Genomic DNA, 13,781 nt, shown 5'->3' on the forward strand with positions numbered 1-13,781 from the left:
TTCCACATTTTAAGAGCAGGCAATTATCATGTCTACCCTCTCTGTGGGACCAGCATGACAGGAAACCAAAAAATTATTATACATGCAGTATTTTATATTGAAGCTGGTAGTCATCTTCAGTTTCTTTGTTTTTATGGGGAACACTGGGATGAGGTGCTTGTTTGGAGAGATAATAAAAATACTGCACATCTGTTTTGATTGGCATTAGCTTGGTAGCTAACTTAAGGTTATGTTAACAGAGGTTTGACAGGCTTACAAGTCAAAGACTGATAAAAGCACAAAACTCACCAGCAAAATTCAGTGTCTCACCAGTCTACTCCCACAATTGGGCTTTTCTGTTTATGTTGTCATTTCTGTCTGATGAAATTCAGGAGAGACAGATATGACCAGAACATTGTCCATTTTCTTAGTTACCAGGTATACATCTAATATAAAGGGCAATATGATAATACATGATGCGCGGGCTACCTGAAAAAGGGCAGTGTCCCCAGTGCCTTTCTGAAAAATTCAGGTGTTTTAACACTTTAGCACATACAAAAGACATATCATCACAAACAAACAATCACAAAAGAACACTGGGTGCACCAGTCTGAAGCATAAAAAAAAAAATACTGTGTGGACATGTACTTATTTTTGATGTTTGATTGCAGCAACGTGTTTCAAACAAGATGGGACACACAAAAGGTTGGTAAAATAACGGATTGATTGTGGAATGGTCAGAAAACATTTGGAACATCCATCCCTCCCTCCATTTTCTATATTGCTGATCCGTCAGGGTCACGGGGGCTGGAGCCTATCCAAGCTGACAATGGGTGAGAGACAGGGTACAGCCTGGACTGGTTGCCAATCAATGGCAGGGGCAACACACACAGACAGACAACCACACACTCACACACTCACACCTAGGGGCAATGCAGAGTAGCCAATTAACCTAATGTGCATGTTTTTGGGATTGTGGGACGGCATCGGAGTACCTGAAGAAAACCTATAGGGGCACAGGGATAACATGCAAATTTTGCACAGAAGGGACTGGGTGTTCTAATCACCACAAGACCGCCTCTGTTTGGGGCGTAAACAGGTAAACAGGTTCATTAGGTAACAGGTCATTGCATCAAGATGGGTATGAAAGAGACATCGTCAAAAGGCTCAGTCGTTCACAAGAACAATGGGCCAAGGTTCACCGCTTTGTCATACATATGATTATATCAAGGATATTACTACATGGGCCTTGAGGGCAACTGCTCAAAAACGCTCTGTGTTTTGTCTCGCAGTGGAGATTCACATTGCTCCTTGTAATAATCCCCACAGTATCTGAACAGATGAGACAAAGTGTACCACCTAAGGGAGGGATGAATATCTCCAGCCTTCTATTTTTGATTAAAATCTGTTTTTGCTGTCTACCTTTCCTCTTTTTAGTGCACATGTCGTGAAATTATTTTAATCTCTTTATTATTTTAGTCTCTTTTCTCATCTGTCCCCTGTGTGTGTATGTGTCTGACTTACTGACTCAAGTTGCAGAGCGCACAGATTTGATTGGCTTATGATGATTTAAATAAGCTGTACCAGTTAACACTCCATGAAAATGTTGGTTATTTTCTCCCCGCCCTCAAATTGCTTGCAGATTATGATGGTTCAAACAAATGAAAGCAGCCATGTGCAACTAAGAAAACATCTTCATTAATTTGACAACACAGGTGCAACATATTCAATTCAGCTTTTCAATTCAATTCAGTTCAGGCTCATTCAGGGTTGCAGGAGTTTTCCTTGCACAGACTGCAAGGTTTCCAATCCATTACAGAACTAACACACATTTAAGAGTTTTCAATAACCCACAGAGATATAGGGAAAATATGCAAGAATGTCAGCCAGCTAACCACCCAGAGGCCAAACTAGCCATATTTGTGCCACTACGGTATAAGAACATGGTCACACTCTTGACAGCTAAGTTGATGCATTGAGGCCAACTGCTGCTCAAATCAGTTTCACACTGATGTCAGAGGGGAAAACTGTGTAATCCCCTCTGGCTGGCTCTCACCGACACCCGCCCAGCGGTGCAGATCAGTTTCACCGCTGGATGTATTGAGGTTTGCTGTTTTTTAATGCACTGGATGCCTCTAGATCCATAGGGCCATGTCAGATATTCAACACCCAATGCTGCCTCTCACAGCATTCAAACTGTGCAGCTCAGGGAACTGACCATGTTGTGAAAAATGAAGCGAGGTGCATTACAGCCTTATCATGATTCATGCTTTGTTTGATGGATAACATAGACTGATGTATCTCACAACCACTCTTGAATCATGTTCCAAAATGAAACACTGTTTACATTTGTCATCATCTGTGCTCAAAATGTGGTTAATCTAATTAGTAGGGGATGCGTTAGACACCCTGAAAACTCATATGGAACATTATGAAAAACAAAAGGGGATCATATCTCCCCCTTACAGGTGGCCTAATACACTGACCTAAGAGGACAAGTGTTCAGAACAAAAGAAAAGAGCCTTGATCATCTGCATGTAGCGGCCTTGAAGCATCCACATGGTTTACGCACTGCAACAAATATTTCAGCTCATATGCAGAACTCTAGGTCTTTGGATAAAAGTGAGTAGTAATTCTTCCTCTAGAGACAAGGGATGGGAACAGAGATGCCCAGACATCCGACGTGGCAGTGATTTCACCCATTATATTGACCAAGCCAAGCATATCATTCAAAGGAATCCAGAGACAAGGATCATGTGGCAGATCCCAGCATGGTAAATGATAAAGAGTCAAATATGAAAGTAGAGTTCCCGCCAGATGTTGGAGAACCGTGCTTCATTTCACTTGTAAAACAGAGAGGAAAGCAGAGCGAGCATGAAAGCATAAATTATTCTAAGACATTCTGTTTGGGGAATAGTCTGCATTGTCTTATGAAGGAAATGGCAGGAGGAGTGGATGCCCAGGTGTCTACAGACGGCAGAATTCTGAAAGCCTAGAAATATTGGCCACAGAAACTCAGGGAATAAACTTTGACTTTTTCATATCACATAAGCATTACAGACCATACAGGAAAAAACATACAGTTCCTCAACCTGCTATCAGCTTGTGTCAGAATTTAAAAAGGAAGTAAGGTTCACAGGAAGTAATGTGTTCTGTTTAAAGGTACCGAGACAATGCATTGAGATATTTTCTCAAAACCATGTCAGAGGCACATTAGACAATGTTTATACGTGCCTTAACACATATGTGGGAGGGACCTTTATGTGACTACTTTTTGTTACCTTTGATGATGAAGCTCATTAACTAATAAAGTATGTTTAAATATCATCTTATTTGTTGACATGATCCCTTGATCTGCCCTCTAGCACTACCATCAGGCTATTGTTACACAACAAAGATGAAATGAGTGGTGTTTTGGTTAGTGAACAATTTTTCATATGACTTTTGGTACTTACTTGTTTTTGCAGTCCTAACTTAGAAAAACTTAGAAAGTTAGGAAACTAAGGAAAAGGTGATGTTACATACTCCTGAGTGCAAATCAGATTTTAGCAATATTTGAATAAGTGTCTGATGGCCGTTGTGAGGTTTTTTGGTCACTTTCAACCAGACCTGATCACACTCATATGAAACAGGTTAGCTGAGTTAATGATCATCACAGCCAGTTTGACCTTGTATTCAGACTACTGAAGCTGTGCAAGTTATCACATAGAGCTAGAATAAACATAAAATGTATGACTTCTTCTCCACTGGATAAAATAAACCAAATTTCATGAAGCGGTGACAGGTTCAGTCGCTGCCATACGATCAGATACAGTGTTCCATGATGAGATACTGTCATGCCTGGTGTTTTGGTTATGCTTTGTTTTTTGATTTTTGAGTCCACATGCCATGTTTCATGTTTGTCTCTCATGTGTTTTCATGTTTTATGTTCAGGTTTTGGTCACATCTTGGTTCTCTGTCTTTTGGTTTATGAGTCCTTGTGTCATGTTCCATGTGTGTCTTGTGTCCTGTTTTTAGGTAGCTTTGCTTTTAGTTTTCTTGATTGCTTTCGTCCTCCTTATGCGTGTCACCCGTGTCTCATGTCTATTTAGTCCTTGTCTTCCCAGCCACCGGTCAGTGCGTTATATTGTGTTTTGTTTGCCTGTGTATTCATGAGAAACCTTTTTGCCTTGCCTTGCCATGCTTTGCAGTTTTCTTGATCCTTGTCACAGTAAGTGTGAGCCTGTTTTGTTTTTGTTCAGTTTTTTTGAGTTTTGTTAAATAAAGATTTATAGTTTTTTGGCCCTCTACCTCGCATCACTGCTTTTTGTGACCCTGCATCAGGGCTCAGCTTTCTTCTGCATCAGCGACGCCGACAATTCCTGACAGATACTCTGCCACATTGTAGCAAGGTGGACATTTCTGTGAAAAAGAGTCTGGGAAAATCAAATGCAACATAATGTGAGGTTGTCAGGGTTTGTTTTTTTCTGTCTTGTTTTTTCTCCTTTCTGTTCTTCTTCCTGGTTCTGTGAGTGTGTGTGTTGAGTCTCCCGTAAGGGTCCAATCTGGAGCTGAGCTGGGCGTCCCTATTCTCCCTCACCTGCCCATTCACACACCTACTTCAATTCAATTTTATTTAAAGTGCCAAAGCATAACACAGTTATCTCAAGACACTTTACAGGTGTGTAAACAACAACAAGAAAAAAACAACAAAAAAAAGAAGAGAATCAAAGAGAAACAGGTCTCAGGGCAAAACCCCACACTGAGTAAGCATAGTCAGCCATAACAATGGCAAGGAAAAACTTCCTTTTAACAGGCAGAAACCTCGAGCAGAACCAGACTCAGTGTAGACGGCCTTCTGCTGTGACCGCCTGGGAGGGAGAGGGGGGAGAGGAGAGACAGGGAAATGAAGAGAGACAGGAGGGGGGGAGATAGAGAGAAAAAAGAGAGAGAGTGAGAGAGAGAGGGAGGATAGAGAGAACAGTGCAGAGCAGGAGCAGGAGGATCCAGGCAGGGCCATGGAGATGGTTCTGGATAAAGCAGCACTACCAGTGCAGTAGGCAGGGCCATAGAGGGCTCAGGATCCAGCAGCGATACCAGGCCTCAGGAGGGCGGGGTAGGAGATTCTGAATTCAACAACATGCTCCGGAAGTGCTAAGGAGAGATGGAGCACAAGAGCTCCGGGGGAGAGGGCAAGTTAGTACTGTACCGGTGATGGTGATGATGAGTGAGTCCCCCTGCTCTGAAAGCTCGGTGTCTAAGGATCTCCCCCAGCAATCTAAACCTATAGCAGCATAACTGGGGGTTGGTCTAACTATAGGCTTTGTCAAAAAGGAGGGTTTTAAGTCTACTCTTAAACATAGAGAGGGTGTCTGCCGTCCGAACTGAGGCTGGTAATTGGTTCCACAGAAGAGGAGCTTGATAACTGAAGGCCCTGGCTCCATATTTACATTTGGAGATCTGCGGTGCTTCCAATCAACCACAGTCAATCAGTTGCCTTTTTAAGACCGGTCTCAATGACCTGTTACCTAATGTTTTAGTGGTATCCTCATCAGCTCACCTACAGCTGTAAGCTTTCTCTCTGATTAGATTGATTCCGGATTAATTTCACCCTGTTTTTCTGCCCTGCCTAGGTTCACCTGCCCATGCTCTGCCTGTGTGGTTCGGCCTGCCTGCTTGTGAACAGATGCCCTGCTCAGCTCCTTGGATTCCTGCTGGAGAAAATAGAGACCATGAGCACTCATTCATCACTGCCTACGAATCAGCTTTGTCAGAATATTTTTCTTAGTTAATGTTCTATTATCTTCTGTAAGAAATACCTCTTTAAGTTCAGTAAATGCTTGTATTTTATCCACTCCTGTCTTTTGTGTGTGTCCTGCTTTGGGGTCCCATTTGGAGAATTATGGGTGTTCTATAATGATGTCTGTGTGGATGTATCGTATGTAGAATATCTCAGAGGCGTGTCTCCATGCGCACTAATTTGGACAGCAGTGTATGTGCGTGGCTCAGTTTAAACTGTTCAGACTGTCTGCAGAATGGATGAAAATCTGCAGCATCAGATGCTGAGCAACAGTCATTAATGTTAATTATATTACATATGTACATGCAGTGTAAATCCACACATTTAAATTATTTCACCTCCATATTGTATTTCACAGTTATTTAACTCCTGTGCTGTAACATGGAAATCATTTTTAAAGACAGATCTGAACACGTAAAGAACACACAAAGCACCAAATTAGAACGGTTCCTCCAGTGGAGTAGGTTTAGATCCTGTGGTTTTCAGGTCCTGTGATTCGCGTACTCACTTGAGTCAGTCGGCTACAGTCTGTTCCAGCTGATCTGCATCGGCTATGTTTCCATCCATGCAGGAAGTTTTTCTAAAACAACTCCATCGGATCCCAGAGCCCCCTGATGATAAATACGGTAGAAACTACTGCTGGTCCAGGTTCTTGTTGCAACGGTTTCTTGCTAACAACTACTTAAAATGAATGGGGTAGAATTTAGAGGGATCACTATTATTATTATTATTCCCCATGTATTATCTTACATTTGTAGTAATGGATGGATCAAAAGAAGAGAAGTTGTGAAATTTATAAATTATGCAATGAATATGCAAAAGTGTGCATACATGTGCAAGTGTGTGTTTTAAAGGCCACGGCAGGGGTTCAGAGGAACAAGGGTTGTTTGTTTTGGATTTCAGTGCAGTTACAGACACATTCCTCTGTTATGGGGATCACTAGCTCTCACTTGGCTCATTGTCAGAAATCACAACCCCGACTCTCCCAGCAGAACTGACCTCACAATAAGAAATAAATCAAGGATTTGGAATATAGGGCTCGACTATGCCAAATGTTATTTTCTCAGAGGTAGTGTGTCTTGGGCAAAAGAACTGCTTCTTCTTTGAAGTATGGAAACATGGTTTTTATGTGTGAAATTCATCTGGGGCCAGAGCACATCAGGGGTTTTATAACACTTATAATATGCTTTTCACACTGGCAAGAATGTGTAGAAATGCCTTCTACGCTCCTCCCGGGAAAAGTGTCTTTCCCTGCTGATAAAAACCTCAATGTGTCCTCACTGTGTGCAGGTACACTATATACACAAAAAATATTGGCCCACCTGACCATAACACCAACAGGGACTGTAATGACGTTGCATTCTACATACATAGACAGTCTTGCAGCTATAATAGCTTCCACTCTTGTGGGAAGGCTTTCCACAACATTTTGGAGTGTTTCTGTGGGAATTTGTGCCCATTCATGAAGTAGAGCTTTTGTGAGGTCACACACTGATGTTGGACCAAAAGGTCTGGCTCATAGTCTCTGTTCCAGTTCATCCCAAAGGTGTTGGATGGGGTTGAGGTCAGGACTCTGTGTGGGCCAGTCAAGTTCTTCCACACCAAACTCATCCAGCCATGTCTTTATGGAGCTTTGCTTTGTGCACTGGGGCACAGTCATGCTGGAATAGAAAAGGGCCTTCAACAAACTGTTGTCACAAAGTTGGAGGCATAGCATTGTCCAAAATGTCTTGGTATGCTGAAGCATTAAGATTTCCCTTCACTGGAAGTAAGGGGCCCAACCCCTGATAAACAGCCATATAAAGAGGAGTGTCTGGATACTTTTGTCTGAGAGGGAAAAATCCCACATTCCCACAACATCCATCAATGTGCCTCCTCCCAAGTGCTCAGAGCTCTCTGGCCAAGTAACAAGGTCAAAGCTACTCTTACATTCATGTGAGATGCCAATTATGAAACAAAACATTTACTTTAAGCCTAATTTGAGAACTTTTCTTACTTTTCTTGTGGGTGACACAGTGGTGCAGTGTTTAGCACTGTCGCCTCATAGCAAGAGGGTTCCAGGTTCGAATCCCGGTCTGGGCCCTTCTATGTGGAGTTTGCATGTTCTCCCTGGGCCTGTGTGGGTTTTCTCCAGGTACTCCGGCTTCCTCCCACAATACCAAAAACATGCACATTAGGTTAACTGGCTGCTCTACATTGCCCCTAGGTGTGAGTGTGTGGGATTGTCTCTCTTTGTCTTTGTCTTTCACTCATTGACAGCTGGGATAGGTTCCAACCCCCAGTGGTCTTGCTCAGATAAGCAGTGTACAAAACAGAGGGATGGATGGACTTTTCTGGTATCATGTTCACGCTTGCTCACGTGTTCACACAACCCATGTTTAAATCTTAACAAAGGCATCACAAACTCAGTAATGAGAAGAGTTGAGGAACAGTGTTACTAAATGCATTTAAACTAGATTTGTAGTTTGCCTAGTTTGTAGTTGTTTGGTGTTCAATTTTTCAGAGGTTCCCTACTACTGTATTTGTTTTAATCTTTGCTTTTTTCTTTGGTTTGTAAACTTTAGGAGCTTTCCTATGCAATCTTCAAGGGTAAAAATTCTACTTATATGGGAAATATTAAATTTGAACAGACAAATTGAGCTAAAATCTATTGAGCACATTTTTGCTTCCAAAGGGAAAAATCCTTTCAGTGTTAATTATATTACTCCTAGCTTCCTACTCATGATAAATTTTGGGTGGCTTTCTAGCAGATGTTTGTTGATTTTTGAACTTCTGAATGTCTAGAACACAATGTTTCTTCTCTTTTCTTCTGTTCTGCTACAGTTTAATTCAATTCAATATTTGTTACACGAAAGAAACTGTGCACATAGTTGCTGTGTTCCACAACGAAGGACCAGAAATACACATCGCTAAATACACATTGCTTCAGTACAATTTGTTGTGATTTTAAAGCTGTATTCACCAATTATCACATCCAGGAGGCAGAAAAACCTCTTTGTTGTCGCTTGCTGTTCAACTACTGTATATCACTGATTCCTAACCACAGGGTTGGGACATTATCCAATAAAGTTGCTTTGCTAAAATGTTAGCTGACAGTTTCCTACTTAAAAATCCAGGAGGCACAGAGCAACATTATTCCTGAAGTTCTCTGCAACACCATTCCCACTGGGTGCCTCTGGTGGATATCCATGCTCCATCATCAAGGTCTCAATTATGAGAAGAACATCAGCATTTCTACACTGTCATCACCTCCTTCATCTCCACCTCTTCCATAACCATCTGATATTTTCTGTTTATGCAATACTTGCTTTTTGCAAATCATTTTCTACATATTTTTCTGCTTACCATTTGAGTTAAGCTCAAAGGTACCTTGTGTCTGTATCAGGCACAGAGAGGCGTGATAAATGTCAGTATTCGACAACCTTGGGATGAGATCAGTCTGTCCAGATTTCACAGTGCTGTGATTCTGCTGCTCATTTCATTACTCATGACCTGCAGCAACGAAAAGGGTGTAACAATGAAACGTTTCTCCCAGCTGAAGTCACACAAGCTCACAAGAGGTGCAATGAGGCACCTCATCAAGAGGGATGGGCAGGAGTCTTGACCCAGTGAAGCTTCATTACCCCCCACCCATGGAGAACAATGTGTTCAACATGCTGAGTCTGAGAAAACCACTATGATATCATGGTTCAGATCAGGAAACCCCCCAAATTATATTGAGAGGGACATAGCATGAAGATCCTTTAGACAAGGGCAGCAGTGTGGTGAAACATTTCCACATTCGCACTCATCAGCACACACTGGGACTCTTTTCACAGAGAGGACCTCTCAGGAAGACAGGAACTTGGGGAGAAATTTGTCATTAGGGCCTGTGTCAAAAACGGGATAAATGATGATTTACTTGTATTTTAGTGACCTAATCTGTTCCAGTGGTTGCTGCGGGATCATTGGTACACTGAATGCATACATTATGGAAGAACAGTGATCATACAAAGTAATAGAAGAGATGATAGTTTCAAATGTGCCCAGTCCAGTGAAACTCTAATAGCTGAAAAACAGGTCAAAGTTACAGTACGTCACAGTCTCCAGCACTGCAGCTGGCATGAGAGCGTATTGCATCATAGACCTGTTTCTTGAACATTTCCTTTCCAAGCAATTTTATGTCAGTGGAAACTTTGTCTAATCTTTACTGGAGGAGAGGTGACATTTCTGATTTTCTACTGATGACCTCTGACTGTCCACCAATAAACGATACACACTTGCAGTGCGGGCACACTTGAGACAAAAGCACCACAAAGCGCCTCTCTTCCTTTCAGTGTCCATGTTAACCAATTTGGCTGTCCTCACAGGGTGTGACCTAGCACAAGGGGAATCTGGACAGACAACACACTGATAATCCATTAGAACTAGTATCACAGCTGTTTGTGATTGTGTTTTCACGTATGTATTTCACAGATATGTCGGTTGTGTCTCGATAGAGAGGGATGGAGATATAAACCCCTCCGCACTGACAACACGTTTATCCAGGAACAAATAGTAACAGGTGATACGCTAGAAATCCAAGAGGTTATAATAAAGCTCTATGTGCGATTACACCATGGGAGAAGGAGACCAGGGCGGCCAAATATGTGTTCATTATGAACAGCCCGGCTACTTCTCGAGTATTTTGGGGGGAATCCGCTAAAGCCAGAGCTGCGTCACCATCTAGCATTACATGATTTTATTTTCGGGACACTGACACTGGCTAAAACGGCTGGTGTTCCCATTTACTTTTTTCTGCAAGACAAATTATGCCACATTCTCACCCCAGAAATCCAGATACATTGGCTTCTAGTTTTAGTTTGTTTACTTTCTTCTTTTCTTCTTTGAGTTGTTAGCTGAGTGATCTGATGTTTTTTGTTCTTGTTGTTGTTTTATTTCCATAGATTGCTCTCTAGAAGCTTTACCAGGGTTGATGTAAAAAGAAAAGGGGAACATTTTGATGCAAAATAAGGGAATAAAAAAGAGTGGAAGTGGGTGACTGAATGGGTTAGGTGGGGTGAGCGGGAGGGAGGAATAAGGGAAAACTATTTGCTCATACTGTTTATTACTGTAGCAACCCCACTTTCCCACAGGGATAATTAAAGTTTCCTCTGAGAGAAATAGATCAAATTGTGGTCACAGAAATAAGCAATAAGACTGATGGTTTGAAGACCAGTTTGGGATGGCATATCATCCCTCAATAACTCTTACTGAGCTGTCTTAATCAAAGTATTTATCTCAGCTGTTGCTCCAATGGAGCTGCTCAACACCCAGCTGCCTGAACTAGTTCATAGCAGGTAAGAAATACTACAGAGCTTTATGCTTGTGGCAGCAGTGGTGAAAGGTCATGTGAAACACTGTCCCCTGAGGCCTGTGGAAAGCACTCACACATGTTTTCTATTATAATCTTGTAGATTAGGCTGATTTTCTAATGTGCTAAACATAAACATCCTTATTGAATCAGTTCCAAACCTGGGTGCCCTCTGATTTTTGCAAAATAAGATTAAAGTCTAAAGACATGCTGAGGTTGCAATGTTTATTACACCTCATAATACAAAAGTCAACACACAGTTCATTTTGTTGTTCTTAGAGCCTTAACATTGCTGGAGCTTAAAATGCAAAGTGGTTAGAACACACAACAGAACAACTAATAAAACTTTTACTAAAAAATAGAGTATAACAGTATTTAATTACTGAAGTTGTTCAGTCTGGAGCTGTCATTACAAGTGAACTTATTGATACACAGTTTGGTAGTTTGATAACAATTCTTCAAATGCTTTGTTGGGGACAGACCTTTGAATCAGCTCTCGCCACTGAGTTGATTCCCCTGGTATCATGACATGAAACAGCAGTTTTTCAGTTGAAAAAACAGTGAATCTAATGGGCACTGGGGGTGAATAACAAGGAGACAATCAGTGCAACAGGTGGGACTAACATTATTGTCAAGCTTTTAACAAGAATTGTAAGTTGTGTGGTGGAACCAAGGTCGAGTAAAAACAACAAATGCAACCACTATAGACAAGGAAGACACTCTTATCAGGGCGGAAAAGAAATCATTTAAAAGTACCAATTACTCTGAAACCCAATTCTGATTCTGATTCCCATCAGCTTCACATGTACTTTGTGCGTAATGCTAATTAGCATGCTAAACTAATGTGTTGGTAATGGTAATGATTATATCTGCTGATCATCAGCATGTTAGCTTTTTCATTGTGAACGCTTCACCATTTCCTATTTACAAGTAGCAATTTGCGACTGCGGAAAGAACAGGTATTACCAAAAACCCCCGCAAAGCTGCTGGCCCAGACAACATCCCAGGGTGTGTACTGAGGGACTGCGCACACCAGCTGTCTGAAGTGCTGACAGACATCTTTAACACCTCGCTGTCACTGGCGTCCGTCCCCACCTGCCTAAAGACTGCCACTATTGTCCCCGTCCCAAAGTGCTCCACAGTGACAGGCCCGAACAACTACCGACCCATAGCCCTGACCCCGGTAGTCATGAAGTGCTTCGAGAGGCTGGTCATGGCACACATCAGAGACTCCATCGACGTCACTGTGGACCCCCACCAGTACGCTTACAGGAAAACCCGCTCCACGGATGACGCCATCTCATCAGGGGTCCACACAGCCCTCACCCACCTGGAGAGCAGAAACTCCTACATCCGCCTGCTCTTCCTGGACTTCTCCTCTGCCTTTAACACCATCATCCCACAGACCCTGGTACAGAAACTCTCCACCCTGGGTCTGAGTCACACACTTGGGAACTGGGTCCTGGACTTCCTGACCAACAGACCTCAGACCGTCAGGGTCCACAACTCCACCTCTTCCTCCATCACCCTCAGCACTGGTTCTCCCCAGGGCTGTGTGCTGAGCCCCCTCCTGTTCACTCTGCTGACGTACGACTGCTCGGCGAGGCATCCCAGCTGTCATGTAGTGAAGTTTACAGACGACACAGCAGTGGTGGGACGCATCAACAACAACGACGAGTCCGAATACAGAGAGGAGGTGGAACACCTGGTGCAGTGATGCAGAGAAAACAACCTCTGCATCAGTGTGATGAAGACCAAAGAGATGGTGGTGGACTTCAGGAAGGACAGGCGCCCCACCCCTCCTCTGCACATCTGAGGAGTAGCTGTGGAAGTGGTATCCAGCTACAGGTACCTGGGCGTGCACCTAACCGAGGACCTCACCTGGAACACCAACACTTCCCGGCTGGTCAGGAAGGCCCACCAGCGTCTCTGCGTCCTCAGGAAGCTGTGGCGAGCTGGGCTTGGGAGCTCAGTCCTGAGGAGCTTCTACCACTGCGCGGTGGAGAGCGTCCTCTGCACCTGCATCACTGTGTGGCATGGAAGCTGCACCGCTGATGAGAGGAAGGCTCTGCAGAGGGTGGTAAAGGCTGCACAGAGGACCATGGGGGGCAGTCTCCCCATCACCTCAGACCTCTACACAGCACGATGCAGGGGGAGGGCCCTCCGCATCATGAAGGACTCCACCCATCCTGCACATGGACTCTTCCAACCCCTCCCCTCAGGCAGGCGGCTGAGGAGCATCCAGAGCAAGACCACCAGGCTCAGAAACAACTTCTTCCCCAAAGCTGTCAGACTGCTGAACTCTAGCCATGCCCTGTAGACCCCCCCCACCCCCGACAACACAGACCTGCACTACAAACACTTTACACCTACAAGTGCAATATTACAGACTACTTCCTGGACTACCTCACACTAGCACATACTTGCACGTGCATATTTATGCTGCACAGGCTAAAACTGGCTCCTTTATTTATTTATTTCATTTTCAAATGTTTAGTTTTTATATTGTATTTGTATTTAGCTTATATATTCTATTTTTACCTAGCTTCTATTTTTATTTTTTTATTCAACTCTTCATTTCATATTTCTATATTCTTCTTATTGCTCCCGGGACCTGAGTCCTAATTTCGTACCATAAGCATGTAAATGTGAGCTGGTATGATAATAAAGTTCCTTGATCCATCCCCTGGG

The sequence above is a fragment of the Scatophagus argus genome, chromosome 4 (assembly GCF_020382885.2).
Source record: "Scatophagus argus isolate fScaArg1 chromosome 4, fScaArg1.pri, whole genome shotgun sequence".
NCBI classification, from domain to species: Eukaryota; Metazoa; Chordata; class Actinopteri; family Scatophagidae; genus Scatophagus; species Scatophagus argus.